The 21,942-nt window shown below is 45.2% G+C and overlaps 1 long non-coding RNA gene across 5 annotated transcripts; it reads left to right on the plus strand.

The window, feature by feature from the left end:
• The first annotated feature begins 66 nt into the window (after positions 1-66).
• Positions 67-21,920, plus strand: LOC107034834 (uncharacterized). Of its 5 annotated transcripts, none has more exons than XR_012074621.1 (4): positions 67-341; positions 16,720-16,854; positions 19,148-21,121; positions 21,232-21,920. It is a non-coding gene; the product is annotated as an uncharacterized lncRNA (long non-coding RNA). The 5 variants fall into 5 exon arrangements; XR_012074620.1 differs by having other exon boundaries at positions 68-341; positions 19,148-21,335; positions 21,773-21,920; XR_012074619.1 differs by having other exon boundaries at positions 227-341; positions 19,148-19,364; positions 20,931-21,920.
• Positions 21,921-21,942: the final 22 nt, after the last annotated feature.

A 21,942-nucleotide genomic window follows, 5' to 3' on the forward strand; every position in this document is an offset into this window, starting at 1 on the left:
GGTGCGCATGCGCGCAGTCCCCACAGGAAAGAGTCTGCGCACAGCGCCGCCCGATCTCCGTCTCGCGCCGCGGCTCCGTCCCCTGTCCTCGGAGGCTTGTCGGCTCGGCGAGACAGCAAGAGCTGCTGCCGGCAGGGGGCTGTGCGGACCCAAGGCGGCTGCGGTGGCGCCGGCCTGTGGAAAATGCCAGCAGGCGGCGCTTCGGTTCGTTGCTCCCCGCCCCCCCACCCCGGAACCCCGTGCGACCGCCGGGGAACAGCCCGCCCACGCAGGGAGTACCGCAGCGAGACGCTTCGGCGGGAACGAGGCCGACGGCCGGCTGTGCCGGTTGCGCCCCTGAGGTGAGTACGGCGGCGGCGGCGGGGCGCGGGGCGCGGGGCGCTGGAAGGAGGGGGATGCGGCGGCTGCCGCCCGGGGCCCCCGCGGGGGGAGGGAGGCCCCACGGGCCTCCGCGGGGCGGGGAGTGCGGGCGTCGGCACTCTGGGGGCCTGGGGCCATGGCTGTGGGCGCAGTTGAGCACCTCGGAGCCCTGGTCGCTCCCCACCCTGAGCACCCCGGAGCCCTTGTCGCTCCCCAACTGGGCACCCCGGAGCCCTTGTGGCTCCCCACCCTGGGCACACCTGAGCCCTTGTCGCTTCCCACCTGGGCACCCCGGAGCCCTTGTCGCTACCCACCTGGGTACCCAGGAGCCCTTGTCACTCTCCACCTTGGGCACCCCTGAGCCCTTGTCGCTTCCCACCTGGGCACCCCGGAACCCTTGTGGCTCCCCACCATGGGCACACCTGAGCCCTTATGGCTCCTCAACCTGGGCACCCGGATTCCGTTTTCGCTCCCCACCCTGGACACCCCGGAGCCCTGGTCGCTCCCCACCCTGAGCACCCTGGAGCCCTGGTCGCTCCCCACCCTGAGCACCCCGGAGCCCTTGTCGCTCCCTATCCCTCCCCTGGCCCCAAAGCTGTGCCCCCTCTGCTTGGGCGCTCTGGTGACGGGCGCGGAAGCCTCCGTGGACCTCGGGCCGCCGCCAAGCCCGCCCCGCGCCTGGACTCTCGGAGTCGCCCGCGCCCTGCGTGGCCAGAGCGGGCTGGTGCCCTTGCCTCCCGCAGCCCCCCAACTGATCTGACTCCTTTATAATTTGGAAAAACTTCCAGTCTCACAATGTAGGTTCTTTTTCCATTATAGGAAATTATAACTCTCCTTTGACAATTTTGTTTTCTGGTAGTTTCTTTGACGTGACAAAGGGATGATTTTATTCTTTGGAAAGTCCAAGCCAACCAAATGCATAGTGACATTTAGGTCCAAGGCCAAAACAATCAGTTTCTTCCCATCACTGCTTATGCTGTGGACATGAAAAGCATAAAAGTAGCAAAGAGAGGCACCCTTCATTACAGATCTTTAGGCTGCTTAGTGGCTCGTTTGGGTAGCATAGGAGTTACAGAGAAATAGGAAAGACATCGCCTAATGTGTTCTGAAAGGTGGCTTTTTGTACAACTGTATACACTGCCCTTCAAATTCTTTCAGGTTGCTTTTATAAAATATAAAATTGAGTGTGTAAATATATATATTTATGTATAATATATATTTTGTTGCATATAAATATGTATATGTTGAACGGAACATGTCTATATTCCATTCAATATATCATCGTAATAAATGACCAGGAGAGAATTAGTTTTCTGAAATAAAGATAGCCAATGAGTAGCGTTCTTTCTGGAATAAATGAAATAAGCTTTTCATCCTCAGTATCTTTGCTTTGAAAATGGGCGTGACTTCTGCTCGTTCCCAGCTCCGGTGTTCCTTCTCCCCCCCTGTGTCTCTCAGCGCCTGTCTTGTCTCTCTCTCTCTCTGTTTCTCTCTCCCTCTGCCTGTCTGCGTGTCAGTCTCTCTGTCCCTTTTCCTGGATGCATGTGCGTGTACATTTACGTGCGTACCTGTGTATTTCTGGGTTTGTAATGTTAGGGCCCGGGGCAGGTCACTTCTGAAAATGCCTTGATGACATACTGATTGTTTTCATGTTGCTGAAGTAAAACCTTCTTTGCAAGTTGTGCGAGCACTTTGGTGGGGTCAGGTCTAAGGATCGGCACTGCCGGGGAAGGGCTGCCGCGCCTGTGGCCCTTTGATGCGTCCTGCACACTGTTTCCCTGGAGAGGCGTGTCTGTTCTCTCGTCCCTCCGGGGGATCTGCTGGGGCCTCTGCCTCCTCACATTGTCACCAGTGTTGGCTGTCACCAGGCTAAAGACCTGCCAGCATCATGGTGAGCAGTGCTGTCTCCACAGTGTGTCCGTCTGCCTGTGTCCTCCCCCGAGAGGTCGAGCACATGTAACACACACTGGCCACCTGCTGTGCCTCTCGTTGGAACTGCCTGTGTGTGTTGTGTTTGTTTAGAGCACTGGGTTTCGAGAGGTTCTAGGATCCCGGGGATGTGTAGCGTTTCTCCAACATTTGGTTCTGAGGAACGCTTCTTGCGGGTCGTGGAGTGTCTTTCCGGGTATATTTCTGGGCTTTAGCTGGTTTCTTGGTTTGTGTGCTTTTGTTTTTGCCCCAGGAAGAGCTAAGCATCTCCCTTCTGTCTTGTGGCTGTGGCGTCCCAGGGGGAAGAGCAGCGCCTCCCCCGAGGTTATGCAGAGAGTTACCGAAAGGGCTTCATTTTGCACATGACATCTTTAGCCCACCTGGATTTCCCTTTCCAATAATCAAAATGCGATTTCAAGTGAAAACAAAAGAAAACATCACCAGCCCCCGCTTAAGCCACGTGGGCAGGCACGCAAAGCCAGCTTTCCTGTGGCTTCATTGACAGGGAACACCCAGGAGAGGTAAAGACACCCAGAGGGGAAGAGGACTCGGGGCTGTCAGGGGCTGGGGTGGGGTGGGGGAGGGGGGAGTGCGTGTTCTGGATCCAGTGTTTTACTTTGAAGAAAGGAGTGGTGTCAGCCTGCATGGTAGTGTTGGTCGCACGGCATCGTGAAGGCACCTAGTGCTCCTGAATTGCACAATTTCAGAGGGACCAAGTCTATATTTTATTAAAGGAAACTTAAAAAGGCAAAAGAAAGGATGCCATAACCGATATGAAACAATTAGAGGGAAGTGAAGAAAAACCAAACACAAATAACTTCAGGGGAAGGGAAGTCAAGGTCAGGTGCGGGAGGGGATTCTTGGTGGGATTTTGAAGAAGAAGGTGCGGGTGGGCGCAGAGGGGGCTCAGCCCCAGGGGCTGGTGACGCCTGAACTGGCACTCCGTGGTCCAGCGGTCCAGCTGCAGGTGCAGCATCTTCAGGACGTTCGGAAGCAGCGGGAGCTGCGGGATCTTCAGGAGCAGCAGGAGCTGCGGGACCGTCAGGAGCAGCAGGAGCTACTGAAGCGGCAGGAGCTGCAGGATCTTTGGGAGCAGCGTTAGCTCAGGCCACAAGGTCGGGAGGGGATCCTGGGCCGTCTGGGTAGCTCAGTGTGACCACGTGGCCCCTTAGAAGTGGACGAGGCAGGCGGGGTGGTCAGGAAGATTCAAAGCATGAGGTTGCTGTTTAAAGCTGAGGGGCCACAGCCAGCCTAAGGTTAGGACGCCCCAGACGTCAGGCAGTGACGAAGCGATCGGCACTCCCACAACCCACTCCCAAACCCACTCAAACCCACTCAAAAACAAGGGAATATTATTCTCAGAACTCCAATGCAGAGAGGGTATAGCTCAGTGGTAGAGTGCATTCCTAGCATGTGCAAGGCCCTGGGCTCTATCTCCACTACTTCCAGTAAAAATAAATAAATGAACTTAATTATCCCCCCCCAAAAGAACAATTCCAATGCAGATATTGAGAAAAGAGCCCTGAAGCCACTGTGGTGCGTGAGCTGAAAGCCTCCTGCAGAGCAGCAGCAGGTGCGCAGTTGGAGACCATCCACAGGCCCCTTCAGCACCACTGTTCCGTGGACAGCAGTCTCTGTCTTTCAAAACACTATTGTAAATAAATTCAGAATTTCTGTTCACTTTATTTGCATTACGTACATATGTAGGCTCATCTTGTTTTAATTGAGGGTGTATTTCTAACTGTAAAATAACCTGTCTGACTATAAATAACTTGTATATCGGGACAAATGAGAAAGTCTGAGAAGAGAAATACTGGATTATCTTACCACTAAGAGATGACTAGCGTTGACAATACACATTAAAACTACTACAAATATACATATGAGCCCATGTTTACTTTCACAAGTTGGGAGGATCCCAAGTATTTAAATTTTACATGTTATTGTAGGAGTGTTTTCTAATTTAATGGAAGTTTCTTCTAAATCATAGTTTTAAATTGTTCCGAATTCTTCTGGGTCTGATATCATCCGTTTAAGCTGCACAGTTTGATTGAATGTTGTATGAGTTAGTTTCCTCTTTGTGTATTACTAAGATAGCACTCCTTTTGCATCAATCTTCAAGACCAGCACTTATTTTCTAACAGTGATTTTCTGGGACAACACTGGCAGAGAGAACTTTTGGCACTGCTCCACATCTATGCTGTAAAGTTCAGTGCTCACTAGCCGCAGGTGGTTGCTGAGCACTTGAAATGTGGCTTCCCAGACTGAAGAAGTGACCTTTTAGCTTTATTTAATTATAGTTAATTAAAATTTAAATAGTCACATGTGATAAGGGACTATTCCATAAGAAAGTTCATAAAATACAAAAGAGTAGGCCAAAAGGTTCTAAGATTTCTTTAGCTGTAAGTAAAATTTTAAATTGGGTTATGTAGATCCCAGGGGCCTTCCATTTCCTTCTGAAAGAAAAGTGTTATTTAAACATTTCTTTCCTTTCAATTATTTTTGCTTATTCCTGAAAAATACCTGTGATTCTTGCCTTCTCCATTCATGTTCTTTCTTTTCCAATCGTCGTCCTATTACACACCATGTAAGCTGAATCTTAGTATGCTGCTCAAATTATCCACATACATGCCTCTTAAAATGGCCCATCTCCATTTTAATGGCATCATAGTGTAACTTCATCTCCAGCCTTTCTCTCTTTATACCTGTTTCATCCCAAATGTTTATTGATATTTTTATTCCTCTGTCATGGAAAATTTTCCCTCTGTGAGTCATCATGACCAGGTTACCTTTTAATAAACCAGGTTGCTTTTTAACAAACATGGTGTTTGATTTACTACTTGTCCATAAATTAGACACGAAGATCCATCATGGCTTGACCTTAGCCCAAGCCTGCCCTTGGGATGGTATTTTAACCTACTCTGAGTTTCCACTGAGTGATGCCTGGGCCTATTGCCATACAGACAAGAGGGGGAATTAACATTCAGTGCTCCCAGTCCAGGTTTCTGGGAAGCCAAGCACTCACCTAAGTGTAGTTCTGGTATATTGAGTAGGACCTGTCTTCTTCCAGACCCTATGGTTTTGTGTCTTGGAACACACACAAGAAGATCACAACCCTGAACTCGAATCGCTATTGGGGCTATTCTTGTCTGCTTTTCTAACAGACATGCGTGTCTGTGTTTTCCAGGACACAGTTCTTAACAGCAAACCACAGTCTTTTTTCCTGTCCCTCTGATTCCTGGTAGTTTCTGCACCTAGATGGATGTGGTTAAATGTAAGAATATTTTGGTGAGATTTGAAGTTATAAAATATATAAAGATAGCCTTGTCTGTCTATAAATGTCTTGTAACTAGGCATACTGGGACAGTCAGGCAGGACATCTATTTTATTGTTCTTACTCATAAATTAAGACCTATAGTTTCTAACAGTTTTATTCCATTAAAATTTCTCTTAGATTATGCCAGTAGATTGTCTTCCAATTTTTTGTCTGGTCCTTCTCAGATCCAAAGTCAGTTTTCTAGACTTTTCTCTAGGATAGTAGTTTTGGGGCTTTGCAAATTGCATTTTGCAGATTTCTTTACCAACTGCTTTCCTTCTTATATATGGAAACAGGAGGAGTCCTCAGAGGTGCCAGCGGTAACTACACACACCCTGTCCTGGGAGGTCTGACTACTTACTCTGTGGGGCTCCTCTGCGCTTTAAGATTCTTAATGACTCCTCTGCCCTGGGTCCCCACCCTTAAGAATAGGAATACTCGTGAAGGCATTATCTCTGGTTTCCTTGGAGTTCCGTTATTATCCACTGATCCCTCTAGTATCTTTGTAGTCAGTTCCCCATTTTAAATTCACTTAGAATTCCCTAGTGTAGTTTCTGTGTTTCTAACTAGACACTGGCTAGTATAGTTATCGCTCAGTTTCCAGGCATTCTGTATCCTTTGTCGTGTGTGTGTGTGTGTGTGTGTGCGTGTGTGTGTGTGTGTGTGTGTGTGTGTGTGTGTGTGTGTTTGCCTTCATAGGTAAATTAGTAGAACACGGGAGAGACTACGTGGAAGGCTGTTGGGAAGATACCATTGTGATTCAGAAGAACAAACTATTTCTTTAAGAAGTTTATACTTAGGGCCTTCCCTTGATAAATTCAAAAGCTCTTTGAACTATGTTAGAATATTATCTGGCAAAACCCATGTTCTTCCTGCTACAACTCATTGTTCATTTTCACAACTGTCAGAGTTACATTTAAATTTATATCCACTGTTATCTTTTTGTTCTTGCTTCCTCTCATGTGTTTTCTTCTGTCAAACAGTTATATATGTTCTCTTTGTGGCCATACACTTACAAAGCTGCCTCCTCCATCCCATGTTCCTACATTTGAGATCAAGCCAATTGATTTTATAATGTGAGCATGGCCTCCAGTGTGCTTAGTAATGTAGTTTCTCTTTATTTTATATTATTTGGAAATTATCCTCAAGATTTTAAGTGGAATTATTAAATGGGATCATTAAACAGGACCAATTACACCAGATATGATTATGTCGATGAAGGTAAGCAGGGAGATAATTTAACCACTCTGCAGGCTTCCCTGTATTCTCTCATTACTTCAAATCCCAACATGAGACGAGACAAATAGGGTTCCAATGGGAAAGTTAGCACGTCCTCACTCCAAACACTCTGTTCCACAAAGACCCAGACTGAAACTGTGTGTCGGCGAATCTACCATGAGACCGGGCAAGAGACTGTGCACACGATTACTATGTGGTCTGTCGGTCCTTAAGCACTTACACAGGTTAAGAATTCAAGCCCATGCCTGCGTGTATGTCCCATACTGGGGACATTTATTGTTCGGTAACCTCTCTCATTCTGCTTTTTCTTCTCAGCAGTCATTACTTTCATTCTTCCCTCTATTCATTTAGCCTTTGGTCTCTGAGATTCAAAGTCTATACTAAGGTCCACAGTGGTCCACGTTCCTCGCTCACTTCTCTCCTACCATTCCCCTGCTCATCTTACTCAGATCTTACGGACTTTCTTGCTTTTCCTCAAATTAAACGCTCCTTTTCATGCCTGAGGCGTGTTGCATATACTGGTCCTTCTGTCTGGGATGCAGTTTCCCTACATCTTCTCGTGGCTACTTCCTTCAACTTTATTCGGGTCTCTGCTCAAGTTACTACACCCCCAGAGAGGTGATCCCTGACCAAATGTCTGTGAACCTCCAAACACTTCCTTGCATGTACCTGACTAGGATATAGCATATGCTGTACTTTGGGATTCCCTGGCATCCCCACCAGCATGTATACTCCGTTAGGATTTGGAGCTTTTTCTATCCAATCACTACTGCATCCCCAGTAGTGACTGGATAGTGCCTGACATTTAATGGAAATTATGTAAATGAATATGTTTGGACAAATGAATACACAGCATTTAATTGGGCCAGGAAATTAAGCTGAGGACTCATGGATATAAAAATCAATAAAATTTTTCTGTACTCTCCTGTACCTTTCCCTTGGATTAGAAAAGCAGCAATCACTGGTGGCGGCGGGGGTGGGGTTGGGGGGGGTGGCTGTTATGAGGAAGGGGAGGGGGGTGGTATGAACAAAACCTAAATAATAGAAAAAGGATCCATGTCTGTTTCAGTTTCATATGTCTTATCTTTTGAGATGCAGTGAAATTTTGAGATATTTTTGAGGATTAGGCTTAGCTCTATTTACTGAGAGTCAAGTAATATCTGGAACAGAGGAAGTAAACATCAAAACTCTACCTACGTGCTTTGCTGTTTATGACAGCCTTCAAATTACTCTCTGATTTATTTCTTACAAAAATCTTCCGAAAATAGCAAAATTATCATTCCTATTTTACAGCTAAAAGTGCAATCTGACATTAAACCAGGTGCCTATGGAAAAAAAGGCAAGGCGTCATTCCAGAAGCCCTGATGCTCTTCAGTAAAGCGTTGAAATAGCACCAACTTAACTGTGGGTAGTTACCTTATTTGTAAATACCCCCAACCTGTTGGGGCTCATGTTTTACTTTAAGTCCTGCTTTTCTGGGATGTTACGAATCATTTATCTGCACCATGGGAGGTTGCACAAATTCGTGATTACATAGTCGTATTATTTTTGTTTGTTTCTCACTGCAGAAGGATTGCTAATTACTCACCCAGGTCCTGGGAACAGCATCAATCAGTTATTTAAAAGTTAGGAATCTAACCAACACTATCATTTACTCCATTTCTTTAGTTTAGTTTATTTCAACAGACAAACACAACAATTCAACATCTTCAAATTTACATGTTACATAAAGTTTTCCTCTTTGTAGTTTATTGCAATATTTTTTCCTTTCCAGAAAACTCCAGATCCTTAGCTGTAATGCTCTCAGCAATAGACCACCTAGTCTTGTGCTATAATTAACCGATTCCCAGGAAATGGAGACTTTCCTCTAGGCTCAGGTTGTCTTTTTGCTCTTATAGCAAACCATCCCTGATCAATAAATACGTAGAAATGACTGAATTACCCTACACATAATACTGCTCTCCAAATAAACCATCACTATATTTTGATGTCTGATTTATATGTGGAGCCCCCAGAGAAGGTTAAAAAGTGTCATTTGGATGTAAAAATTATGACTTGAAACCTTTGGGATAGATACGTGTATTTTTTCTCAGTACTATAAAAAATAAATTATAGGTGTTTTTATTCTATTCTATTTTCAGTCCTATTTTTTTCTTTCATGTGGTTTCATTGATTTTATTACTATTGGAGTTTTATTTTACACGTAACAAGAATAGAAAGGAGATTGATTTTTTTCAGGATTTTGAAAAATACACATGGAATTAGAGCAAAAGAAAGAACACAGGGATAAATGGAAATTCTCAAATGAAAACATATTAAAATGAGAAAAGAAAAATACATCTAGTGAATTTACTCACAGGAGCTTTACTTTGTGGTCAGTTCCTTGCTCTTTCTTGTTTTCACCCCCTCTCCTCCTGGCTGGCCTTGTCTTTTCTCCATGGTGTCTCTGACAAGCCCTTCTCTTTGGTTCGCTCCGGCTTCCTCTGCCCATCCCTAGAAAGTCCAGGCTCCCCAGAGCTTATGCGTGGGTCCCTTCTCAATATGATATATTCACGGTGACTTCTTTCAGTCCAGCATTGCCACCTTCTGGGATTTGCTGATGACTTTCCGTGATCTGACGTGAGCTTTGGTTTTTCTCCGTATTTATCTGCTGTGTTCCTATCTGCTTACTGGTTTTCCAAATACTGAATTCTCCCTGTAATACCACTCACCCCTCATCAAGCTGACTTTCCTTCTTCGGTTAAGAAACACCACTATTCGCTCAGCCGCGCAAGAGGAGAGACTCAGAATCATCTCAGACACTTCTCTCTCCTTCACCTAAAACATTCAGAAAAAGAAATCACATTATTGTGGAAATTCTAGTTTTGTGGACTTTCTAGCAATTCTGTCCTGGTCTCTTCAGTCTCTCTGCCTTAGTCCATTTGGGCTGCTACGACAAAATACCGTGGACTGGGTGGCTTATAAATAACAGACATTTATTTTTCACGATTCTAGGGCCTAGGAAGTTCAAGATCAAGGTGGCAGCAGATTCAGTGTCTGCAAGAGCCTGCTTTCTGGTTCGGAGTGCCTTCTGGCTGTCTCCTCATGGGAAGGAAGGGGTGTGGATCGCCCTGGAGGTCCCATTATAATGGCACTTAATCCCATTTTTGACCAATCCACCATCAGGGTCTAATCACTTCCCAAAGGCCTTGGGTGTTAGGATTTCAGTGTATGAATTTGTTTTCATGGAGAACAAATATTCAGTCCATGGTGTGTACTGTTACTGTCTTGAGACATTTCATTCAACTCTTTTTGAAATCTTGCCTTTTCCTCGACTTTATTGCATTGTAAATGAAGAAACAAAGTTTTCTTTGTAAAACCCAAGTATGACTGTGTTACTCTCATATTATTTTTATTATCCACAATCCAAATACCTTTCACAAGGTAGCCTAATTATTGTTTCAATCTCCTCTCCCCGCAGTCTCTCATGCAGCATTTGTGCCTTTCCAACAATGACTCTCCATAAAGCAAAAGTCAATTTATTTTCACTTGCACTTGCTTTTGCTCGTACTTCATTCCTGTTACTCAGCTTACCATTCCTCTGCTTTTCCTTCCGTAGAAACTCCTATTCTCACTTCAAGATACAGCTCAGATGCTTCATCCTTTACTGACTAACACTCTTGGACAAGTGGGAGGATAAATGCTGCCACATCTGTGCTCCGTTTACGTAACACCCACATAGTGTTGGCTATGGTAGACGCTCTGCAGCATTGAGTGATCTCCATTACAGCTAAATTCTAGGCTTCTTTAAAGGCTAACACCTTGCTTAGTTTTTAATACGTTACGTGTTTTCCTGTATTGGAAGCACATGAGTTACATACTGGAAGCTTAAAAAAATATGTTCTACCAACTGAGAGGGAAAACTTTGCTTTCTTTTTAGAGAATAAATTCTTAAACTTCTGCTAGAGAGAGGTCCCCGGGGAATGGTCACTTTGGTTCAGGCCAGTGTCATGAAGTTCTAGTTACAGGTCTAAGTATGAGAGTAGAACCCACTCTAGTCCAACAACGCACACTGAAACCTTAATTGTCAAGTCTACAGTCAGCTCCTTAGTCTCCAGTCCTGTTCTCAAATTTAAAATATCACTGCTGAAATATTTTAGATCAGTGCTAAAATAGGAAATTGATAGAAACTAGGGATTATGATAAAGGCAATATTTTTGTTTTGTTTTTGTTTTTTAGTAGCAATAAAATGAAGTATTGCACTGAAGTAGACCTTAAATGTTCTTTGGGACTAAGTTAGATTAAGAGAGTTGCTTGCCTGTCTGCTTGATATAACTACCTGGATGTCTCACAGTTCTAATTTACCAAACCCCAAAGAGAAGTAATCCTCCATTCACATCATCCCCAGTTAATAAAACCTGTCTGCACATCTTAATTAATAGATCTCCCTCTTTTTATTACGGGTTATTACAAGATACTGAATATAGTTCCCTGTGCTATACAGGGGGACCTTGCTGTTTAAGTCTTTTATGTAAAATAGTTTGTATCTGTTAATCCTGAACTCCTAATTTATGCCTTCCCCTCCTTTCTGCTTCAGTTAAAAAACATTTCCCTTTTCCTACATCACTCAGTCTGAACACCGAGGAGACATCTCTGATGCCTCTGCCCCATCACTCCCCGTCATATTCACAGGCAGCCAGTCCAGTCAGCTCTACTGGCAACTTGGATCTCAGATTCATTCATTCACTTCTTTCTATCTTCACAGCTCACATCTACTCTACACCACCAGATCTCCTGCATGATTGATGTAATAGCTTCCCAGAAGGGTAGTCTTGCTTCCATTCTTGGTATTCCCCTCCACCAAAATCAATTTTCCAAAAGCAGTCAATGCTCTAAATACAGAAGTCAGATTATTATACTTCCTTAGCATAAAAGTCTCCAGTGGCTTGTCAGTTTCCCTAGACTTAAGTCCACGCTCTTCACTCTGGCCTATGAGGTCCCAGTCAACCTGCCTCTGCTGCTCCAGCTGATGTAATTAGAGCTTTAGAACAACAGAAAACTAGTATTCCATTGTATAAATATACCATGTCTTCTTTATCCAGTCATCTGTTGGTGGACATTTAGGCTGTTTCCATGTCTTGGCTATTGTAAATAGTGCTGCTATGAACATTGGGGTACAGGCATCTTTTTGAAGTAGTGGAATCTACAAAAAGAAGAAAAAAGAACATAAATACAAAACAGAAACAGACTCATAGAATACAAACTTGTGGTTGCCAAGGGGAAGGGGCGTGGGAAGGGACAGACTGGGAGTTCAAAATTTGTAGATACTGACAGGCATGTGCCCAGGCACAGAGTCACCCTCACTTAGGCCTCATGCTGTGAGATTGGAACAGCACATGGACTGTCAGCTGAGCCCTGCCTCTGCTTTAACAACGGATCTCTAGCAAAGTCACACAGCGTTGGCCTGAAAACTCCCTGCCTTATCTTAGCGTACGTTCTATCCTAAAACTGTATCCGGCAGCGCCACCTGCCAGCGCGTCTTAGAAAACACAGACTCTTCCCTCAGTGAGGACACTTGTCCTGTCTCTTTCCGTAAGGCCTCTTTGACATCAGCCAGGGGGAGAACGCAGGCCCCCAGATGCCCTCGTACTCCACACGCTTCTCCACTTATGTGGAGCCAACCCAGCCCCCAATGCCTGATCAGAGCCCTCCCGTGTCCCCGTCATGCTGTGCAGCGATGTAGGTGGTCACTGTTCATTCCTGGGGATGAGAGGACATACAAGAGCAGATTTCACTGAAAATGTGCGGGAGGCGAGATGGGGATCGTGATGGATGGTGAGCAGCTGGCAGCCGCTGGAGCACGGGTGTCCTGGGCTCCCCGAGGCACTGACTTCTGTGGTTCCAGGCAGATCAGACTTTGGATGGGTTGGATTCCAAAACAGCTGGCAGTCGTTGACTAAGAATTGGAGTTTAACCAGCGAGGAAGTCCCAGACCAACCCCCAAGAGATCTGTCCACCGCTCGGGCTTTGTAAACATGCGCAGGGCCGCCTGCAGGCACAGCCACGCAGCGTCCCGTCCGCGGGCTCTCACTCCCCGGGGCACGTGCATTGGGCAGTGGGCCCACCAGCAGCCAGAACTTGTTTCTTGCCTCCCACCAGCAACTCCCACGCCCCCTGAGGCCCGGGCACGAAGCACACGTCTCAGGGGACCACCCCCACGTCCTGGGACTCCTGACGAATATACCGCGGCCTCTCCTGCCGGCCTGGAGCGCCGGCTCTCCCCGCCGAGGCATCAGTCCCAGAGAGGCCCGCAGTTCTGTCTTTGGCCCTGGCGAAACCGTGGCTGCACAAGCCCTTTGCACTCGGCATCGCATGCCGTGAAGTTCCTAATTGTGTGTCACTTACTTTGGATTCCAAGACACGCAGCATGCGCAAAGGGACAGGCCCCGGTCACCACAGGTCGTCCGCCGGCTGGCCGCAGAGCGTCCCGCCCCGGCGGGTCCTGGCCCCCCGCGCCTCAGTGGCTCCCGCACCCCTCCTGCAGCGCCCCCACTTGGCCCCGGCACCCTCCCCGTCTCTCGTGCACACTGACCGCACACCACCCTGCACACGCGGAGATGATGTAAGGTGATCATGGCCACCTCTGAGCAGCAGATTCCACTCTGATTTAAGGTAAACCCAAAGCCCACTCTTGGGTTCTCTTTACTCACTGAGAAGGGTTGTGGGAACCCTTCAGCCCTTCCGTGTCCCTTCCTGGGCACAGAGTGGCCCGGGTGACACATCCTCCCACCAGTAGAGCTCACTGAGAACGCTTCTGTAGACGTGGAAACGAGATGTCTGTGTCAGAAGGACAACAACTCAATATCACTGGGTAACTTCTCATGATAGATTTGTATAATCAATACGGGTCTATTTTTACGTCCACTGGACACCGTAGAGCACCTTCCAGTCTTTTCCAAGATTGTTAAATTGAGACAAGTCATTGAATAATTTGTCCTATTTTTATTTAGAAACAAAGTGAATGGACTGAAATGTTAAATGTGAATGTACGTTTCTTAATTGCAACTTTTCTACTGAGTGTTTGCACTATACTTTCTGGAATCGTATTTAACAAAAATAAAGGCAAAAAAAATTGCTTGACTAAACTCCGTGGCCAATTTAATTGAAAAACAGACGACTGTGTGGATGTTTTAAAGACAGTCCTGTGTGTTTCACGTACCCTGTCATTTTCTACAATGCAGTCACCCTGTCCTCCTTCGGGGCCCTGGCGTGGGGTCTGCTCCCCTCCTGATGAGCAGCCCCATCTCGTGACAGGTGGGAGCAGTGGATGGGCATACTTTGGTGCTCAATTTTTGCACCTAAATGTGAGATTCCAGGGAAGAAGATTTGAATTATTTGTAATTCCTCATGACTAGTCTCTCTAACCAGTGTCTTCCCGCTATTTTAATCTTTTATAAAACAATAGGAAAAAAATCTTGCCTGCCTGAAATGAAATATGGAAGTTAGGGTCCAGCCTCACTGTTGGTCTGTGCCCCATGCAGACCTAGGGAGTCCTGGGCCCTTTGGGCAGATGGGGACGGCCACCTCCAGGCAGAGGCCTCGGTGAAACAGCACAATCCAGGGCTGCTGGGAACAGCATTTAGTAGAGTGAGTGATGGCTGTCATTGTGATTTAGAGAAAAAAACCCATCCCAGCCCAGAGTGGAGTGTGGGCCCTAATTGAGGCAGATGCTAATTCTCCTGCATCCTCAGAGAATGTCAGTGGGTGCCTCTGTCCCCCTTGCAGCCCTCCACATGCTTACCAGGGGGGTTTGGTAGACACTTTTATCAAAGTAAGAAGTTCTCTTCTTTTTTTACTTATGGATGGATATTGACTTTTGTCAAATGCTCTTCCTACGTTTAAAAAATATTCTTACAGATGCCTTCTCCTTCAGTGGGTTAATGGAGTGAATTGGATTGCTTTTCTTGTATCAAACAATCTTGCCTTCTTTGGGGACACTCAGCTTGGTCAGGATAAGTTTGATCTCTTTTTGCTTTGTGTTTGGGATCTTGGGGAGATGGAGATCGTGAGTGCAAGCATCATAATGTTCCTGTCTTACGCACTCTGTGTCTGATTATGGCACTACGTCCGTTGTCCATGTAACTTACAACAATTAATACAATACACATAGATTGTCTCAGTTTCTCTGGGGGCTTCCAGCCCAGAATCTCTCATCAGGCTGCAGGTGCTGCAAGGCTGTCCTGGGGAAGCCTCGGCTCCCCTGGGCCCGTGGATGAGGGTGCCCTCCGTCCTCCACCATCTCATGTGGCAACTGGCCCCGTGAGAGGAAGCACGGGGAGGGCGAGGGAGGGTGCGAGCAGGACACAGGTCACAGTCTTGTGCGACCTAATCTAGAAGTGGCACCCATCCCTCTTGCTGTGTTCTGTCTCTTAGAGTCACTAGGTTGGCCCACATGTGAGGAGAAGGGGTTATGTCGGGGCAGGAACCCCTGGCTGCAGGGACCCCGGGAACACCTGGGAACAGCGTCGGAGGCTGCCCGCCAGAAGCATCAGGGTCGTGCTAACCTCAGAACAAGGGTTGGAGTGGAGCCCTCTTTTTCTGTTTTCGGGAGAATTCTGTCTTTTACTTGTCTCCTGGCTACTTTAACATGTGTATTAAAAATCGAAAGTGAATTAGTATTTCTGTCATCCTCCCGAGTAAAGGCTGATCCTCTGTCGCCCTGCCCCCAAAGACAGGCAGGGTTATTATTGTTGCTTTATGTAGACCGTGTATTTTCTGGGTTTACGCAAATGTCACACATGCCTTTGCTCACCTTTATTTCTCAGGTCTCAGACCTTATATCTGCAGTCATTTTTCTTCTACTTTAAGCATGTATTTTCAGTTTCCTTGAGTAAGGATCTCTTTCGGTTAATTTTCTGACTCTTTTCTTTTCTTTTCTTTTTTGAAAAATATCTTTATTTTGTCCTTTTCCTAGGCAAGGGTTGCAAACATTTTCCATAAAGGGCAGATACTGTTTTGGGCTGTGGGTGTCCAGTAATCTGGTCTCTGTTGCAGCCATGAAGGCAGCCTGTGGGGAAATTGTAAAGGACTGGGTGTGGCTGTGCGCTAATAAAACTATTTACAAAGACAGGTGGTGGCCTCCAGGCTGTCTGACAACCCCTGTGCTAGGGAATACAATTTTCAGTTCACCGTTACTTTCAGTCAGCCCGTTAAAAGTTTTATTATTCTGGTTTTTGGCCTTCACTGTTGCTAATGGGATGTCAGCAGTCAGATTCATTTTCACCCAAATGAAGGTAATAAAATCTTTCCTTTGTAGCTGCTTTCAAGATCTTTCTTTAGTGTTCCTCAGTTTCACTCTGCCGTATTAAATATCTGGGTTTATTTTTATTTTTCCTACCCTTTTTGTACTGCTTTGTTTTTGCCAGGTGGTGAGGGTTAAGGGGTGGGCTTCCTGGCTGAGAAGTGTTCTTTCAACAACTCTGGTAAATTCTCGGACATGATTTTTTTCAAATATTGCCTCGCCCGTATTCTCCATGTGCTCTCTACCTACAGCTGGGTTCTGAGTGGTGTTAGGTGAGAAGGTCTACCCCAAATTACCTCTAACCCTTCCTTCCTGTTTCTTCTTCCCTTTGAGCTTCTGGGCCGTGTGTTGGGTAATTCCTTCAGGTCCATCTTCTTAGTGGTCTAGTCTGTCTTCATCTGTGTTTAATCTGCTATTTGCTACATCTGAGTTTTTCATTTCTACTATTTTTTTAGTTAATTTCTGGAAGTTCTGCTTTGGGTTTTCTTATAGTCTCTTATTCCTCGGGGATACTTTTAAGCTTTCATTTCTTTAAACATAATATTGGGCTTTTTTCCTTCCTGATTCTCTCTCATGGTGCCTTCTTTCCTTTTAGATAATGTGAATTTTTAAAACTACAAGCCGACCATTTTCCTTGGAAAACTTTGTGTAGAAATTCTTTGAGGCCAAGCTCGACGTCACTCATCAAAAGAGGATTTAGAACTCTGGGGTACCACCAACCTGAGCCACCGTAAGTGAAATTCTCTCCCTAAGGAATTTAGATCGCAGGTTAGCATTAATTCAGACTGAGAATCATCTCAGCGACCAGCTTCCTTGGTTATGAATCCTCAGGAGAGACTCCCCTTCTCATTCAGCCCTAAGTTTGAGAAGAGCTACTTCTTTGTTCTCTCCTCAGTTCTCACTCACAGCCTGCGTGAGAGGACGCCCTCAGAGCCTCATCTTCCCCCAGAGAGTCTTCTTTTCGGCTTAGTCTCACCCCCCACACACCCTGTGCAGTCAAGACCCTCAAAACTTTCCCGGGGAAGCTGACTTTGGGGTCATTTCCTGTTTGAGTTCTTGGTTTCACTCCCTGTTTGGTCCCTGAGGTTCCCTTGCTGTTGCGTCAGTGCAGCCAGTGCATCAGACACAGTACGAATCAGCGTGTAAGTTTTTGTAGGAGAAAATATTTGATATGCATTTGAAAGTGGCAGTCCTGTTATTTTTTTTTATGATAAAGATGTTTTACGTCCCAAATCAATTATTTGAGTGAAAGAAAAACAGTAGAGTCTACCATGTGGTTTATATGCTGCCTTGCTGAAATAGTAAATATATTTATAATTTTTCTGTGGGTGTTTCTGTGAGTATCACTTATCTGAGATTTGCATAAAGTAGGAGGTTAAATCTTTTGTTTTCCTTGGTATTAACCCTGATTGGTATTCTAAACAAAAATAGGAATGCTTCTAGGGAAAAGACCATGATTTCTAAATACATTTTCTCAATTTGGGATTTCTATCAGTTAAATTTTTTTCTTCCATCTTTAAAGATTTTATAACGGAAAAATGAAGTCAAACATTCCTGTGATTTTTTAATGCTAACTTTTCTCTGCAGTAAAAATGTTTAGAGCATTGATTGGGTTTATTAATCACTAAAATACAGTCCTCAGCCTCAGCACCAACTGAGCAAATAAATGCTTGAATGCAGATACAAATGGAAACTAGAATCGCTTGCTGACTCACATGAGGAAAGATGTCAGTTTGTTATTTCTTCTTCTTATTTCCAGCTTTATTGAGATATAACTGAAACATAACACCGTGTAGTTTAATACACCACTCCAGCCCCTGGCAGCCATTATTCCACTCGCTGTCTGTATGAGTTTAACTTTTTTTAGATTCCACACATGAGTGATCTAATTCAGCATCTGTCTTCTTCCGTCTGTCCATTTCACTTAGCATGATACCCTCAGTCAGGGTCATCCGTGTGGTCACCAGTGGCAAGACTGCTGTCTCCATCATGGCTGAATGATAATTCTGTTGTGTGTGAGAGGTACCTGTGCCTGTCTGGGTCTCACATCTCCTTTCCTTACCCATTCATCCATCAGTGGACACAGGTGGTGTCCACGTCTTGGCTCTGCAGTGAACACGGGAGTGTAGATGTCTCTGAGAGATCCTGGCTTCAGAGCCTTTGACTATTAACTCAGCAGTATGATCCCTTGGATCATAAAGTATACCTATTTTTAATTTTTTGAGCAACTTCCACGCTGTTTTCCACAGAGGCTGCACCATTCACATTCCCACCAACAGCGCACAAGGATTCCAATTCTATATCGTTACCAGCATTTACCTTTGGGGACTTTTTGTTTTATAATAAACATCCTAACAGGTGTGAGGGGATGGATGTCTCCTTGTGCTTTTGATTTGCGTCCCCCTGATGATTATGATGGTGAGCATCTTTTCCTGTACCTGTTGGCCACCCATACATCTTCTGTGGGTCATTTCCCTCAGTGGATTTGGCTGGTGTTTCTTTCTAATCTGATTCAGATCATGGCTCTGTGACAAGTATATCACAGGAGCAAAGCTTATGTGCCCCTCAGTGCACCCTACGGGATGGCACATGATTTCAGTGTGTCCACTGTGGATCACATTAACTTTGCTTATTGAATGTCATGTTTGCTAAACTTCTGCGTCACAAAGTTGCTATTTTTTTCCTTTAAGGGCAATAAGTATAAAATAATTGGCCTGTAATCTTCAAAGGTGTCATGTTTTTAAAAACCAGATTATAAAATAGAAGGAAAGGCTGAAATTCTTAAATGTGAGAGTAAAATAATGTCTGTGTCTGCCCCCCACTATATATATATGCAAACCTAGTTCCAGTGAGTACAGTGGCTTTACTAAGCAATCGATTGGGGATTTTATTTGAGAATAGAAAATAGTAATACAGGTGCATCTTTAATGAGTACTTCAGAGTCAAGCCTTGGGAAAGGATTTTTTAATTCTTTTTCATACAACTGTAATTTTTTCCCCTGAAGGTGTGATCATTGTTCACAGGTATTCGCAGAGGGACGTCTTCATCCTGTGCATGTGGAAAGTAACCTGAGAAGTCTAAGCTTCCTGCTCAACGACCCCCCAGAGCACCAGCCACTTGGCCTTCTGAAGAACTGTTTTATCGCTAATCAAAGAAGTGAGGGCTAAAAATATTTTCTAACAATATATACATGTGCGTGCCTTCTCTGAAAAGCAGCAGCTGTCAACATCATTTAACAACGTAGGAGCTTTCAAATTATTTTGGCATCAGATAAAGAATGTGAATTGCTATTTTCTGTTTTAACCCTCCCCAGGTTCTGGGAGATTTCACTGCAATTCTGTTTACAGTTTCTTGCTTCACAGCTCCCACAGAATTAGGGTCCTCCCTAGTGAAATCCTTCGGAGATGTGCACAGCTCTTAGACATTCTCTGACACTGCTCGTTCATCTCCTCACCGTGACCCTTAGTCCTCCCCCTTCATTGGTGAAAAGTGGCTAAAGTTAAAGGAGATTTGGGTGCAGAAGACCAACAGACCCCAGCCTGGACTCTCCCCACCTGAGCTTTCTTGGGCCCAGGCTCCCTGAATGCCGATGCTCCACTCCCCTCACACACCTGCTCCTGTGGGCTTGTGCCGTCGTCTGTGGTTCCCCACAGCAGCCATTCTGCCTGCCTCTGGCTTTGGCCCCCTGACACTTCCTCCAAGTCTGGTTTTGGCTTGTACTTTGCTGGTGACCGTTCCACTTGCACTTTGTGATCAGTCACCTCAAGCTAACTCTGTTCACGAACTTAACCATTAGCCTCAGCAATGCTCTCTGCCCCAAACCCTGCCCTCCTTGGGCATCCAAACCCTGCAGGCTGGGACGGGAGCTATTTAATCTCACGCTGTTTAATCTGTTTCCCTGCTTGTCAGTCTGGAATACTAGCATTTAGTACCTAGTGCCTGGTTTTTATCAGGCACCCAGTTATCATTTGGTAAATAATACATAAATATTTCGCGGGTGTTCTTAAACTGAGGGGTCTGTGTGTTTGCCCGGTGAAGCGTCATCAGCTAAATCAAAAAACCTAAAATGCAGAAGGTGGTGGTGCCCGGAGCCTGGAAACTTTCTAGCTTTATGTGATCTTAGGATGTGAAGTAGGTCTCTGAGAATGGGAAAGGCAAACGGCCAGACATGTTCTCAGTTTTAGAGTTAGGAAGATAATATGAGCAATTCTTAAATTAGTCCTTTTCTTTTATAGATAAAGTTTACTGCCCATGTTGAGCAGTATCTATCTTTTATAGCTAAAGTTTACTGCCCACTGAGCACCAGGGACAAGTAAAAGAAAACTTACAGAGGTCCTGACCACAAAGTTTATAATAGTTGACCCCCACGACCACCCTGGGAGTCGGTACAGCAGATATTAAATCACCATGTGTGGATAAGAAATAAGCACTTTGGGGAGTTAAATATTTAGCCCGAAGTCTCATCTAGGAGATGCAGGGATGGTCTCAGTCTTAGTTCTTTGGCGTGAAGATCCATTGCTCTTTCTAGAGTTATTCATCTTTAAATCCAGAAACATTAGTTACTTTCACCCTTGGCAATAAGTCTAGGTCATGAGAGTTGTCATATACCTATTGTTACCTGTTATTTTGTCTCATTCTTCCTACTTAAATAATATTCATGATAACATCTACCTTTAGATCAGATAAGAAGAAAGAAAAATGCACTACTTTGCGTATGTGCCAGGAGGAGGCTCTGAGGGTCTGCAGACAATGTTTTCTGAAGGCAATGGTTAGAATGCAGGCATATTTTTCTCTTATTTTGATTAGTGCCTAATGGTTCGCCAGCTCAGCTTTCCTCAGACTGTCCCACAACACTGATGACCAGTAACAGGAGAATGGGCGGCACCCCTCACAGGAGCGCTGGGAGGGCTGCCGTGATGTGTGTTCGGTGACTACCAGCCCTCATGTGCGGACTCAGGATGCAGATGCTGGGAAGCAGCCACGTGTGGATCCGGAAGGTCTGCTCAGTTAATGATCTCAAACCGCATAATTATTGAACTGAAACCCACAGCCTTCATGCTAACAGGGATCCATGCCTTTGTTTTTCTCACCTTTTTAAAAATTGTAGTGCTTTCCCTGCATGCAAATGAGATTCTTAAGGAAAACTTCACGTGATTTTCTTGAGGAGAAAAGCCTTGAGCTGTCACGCTGTAAAAGTGCAGTGCAAGAGCGGTAAGACTATAAATGTTCAGGGTTGAAAAAAAGGAGAGGCTTGGTTTCTGGCTTTAACAGAAACTAAATGAGATCAGGCAAATTGCTAAGCCACTCGGAATATTCTCAGTTAAAATGATAACTGTCACACACAAGAGTATGGCATAGGTGCCATCTGCAGTGCAGGTCAGAGGAGCTCTGTAAAGCACTCACGGCGAGTTCTCTGGGAGCCCCTTGTCACCCCCATGTCACAGATGGGGAGATCCCCCAGTGTCCCACAGCACGTCCCATCCAAGTTAGAAGAACAACACAACCCCAAGAGGGTTATGAATTCTAGTGTCCAACATGCTCAAATAAAGAAAATATGTTTTATATGGTTTTGAAGCAAATTTCCTGCTGAAAATTAGCTGAGTATTGGAATCATCCTTTACATGTCATTTCTCTTTACATCTTCACAGATGAGATTCCGTTAGGATGGAACCGAGGGCAGAGAAATGTTAAAGACTCAACATAATCACACACCAAGTTGTAGGCAGGCCTTTTAAAAATCACATGTAAGGAGTTATTAAGCAAATAAAGACGTATATCCTGGAGAAGTTGTCATAATCCATCTCATTGTTTTTTTTCA

This window comes from Vicugna pacos, chromosome 7 (genome assembly GCF_048564905.1).
Source record: "Vicugna pacos chromosome 7, VicPac4, whole genome shotgun sequence".
NCBI classification, from domain to species: Eukaryota; Metazoa; Chordata; class Mammalia; order Artiodactyla; family Camelidae; genus Vicugna; species Vicugna pacos.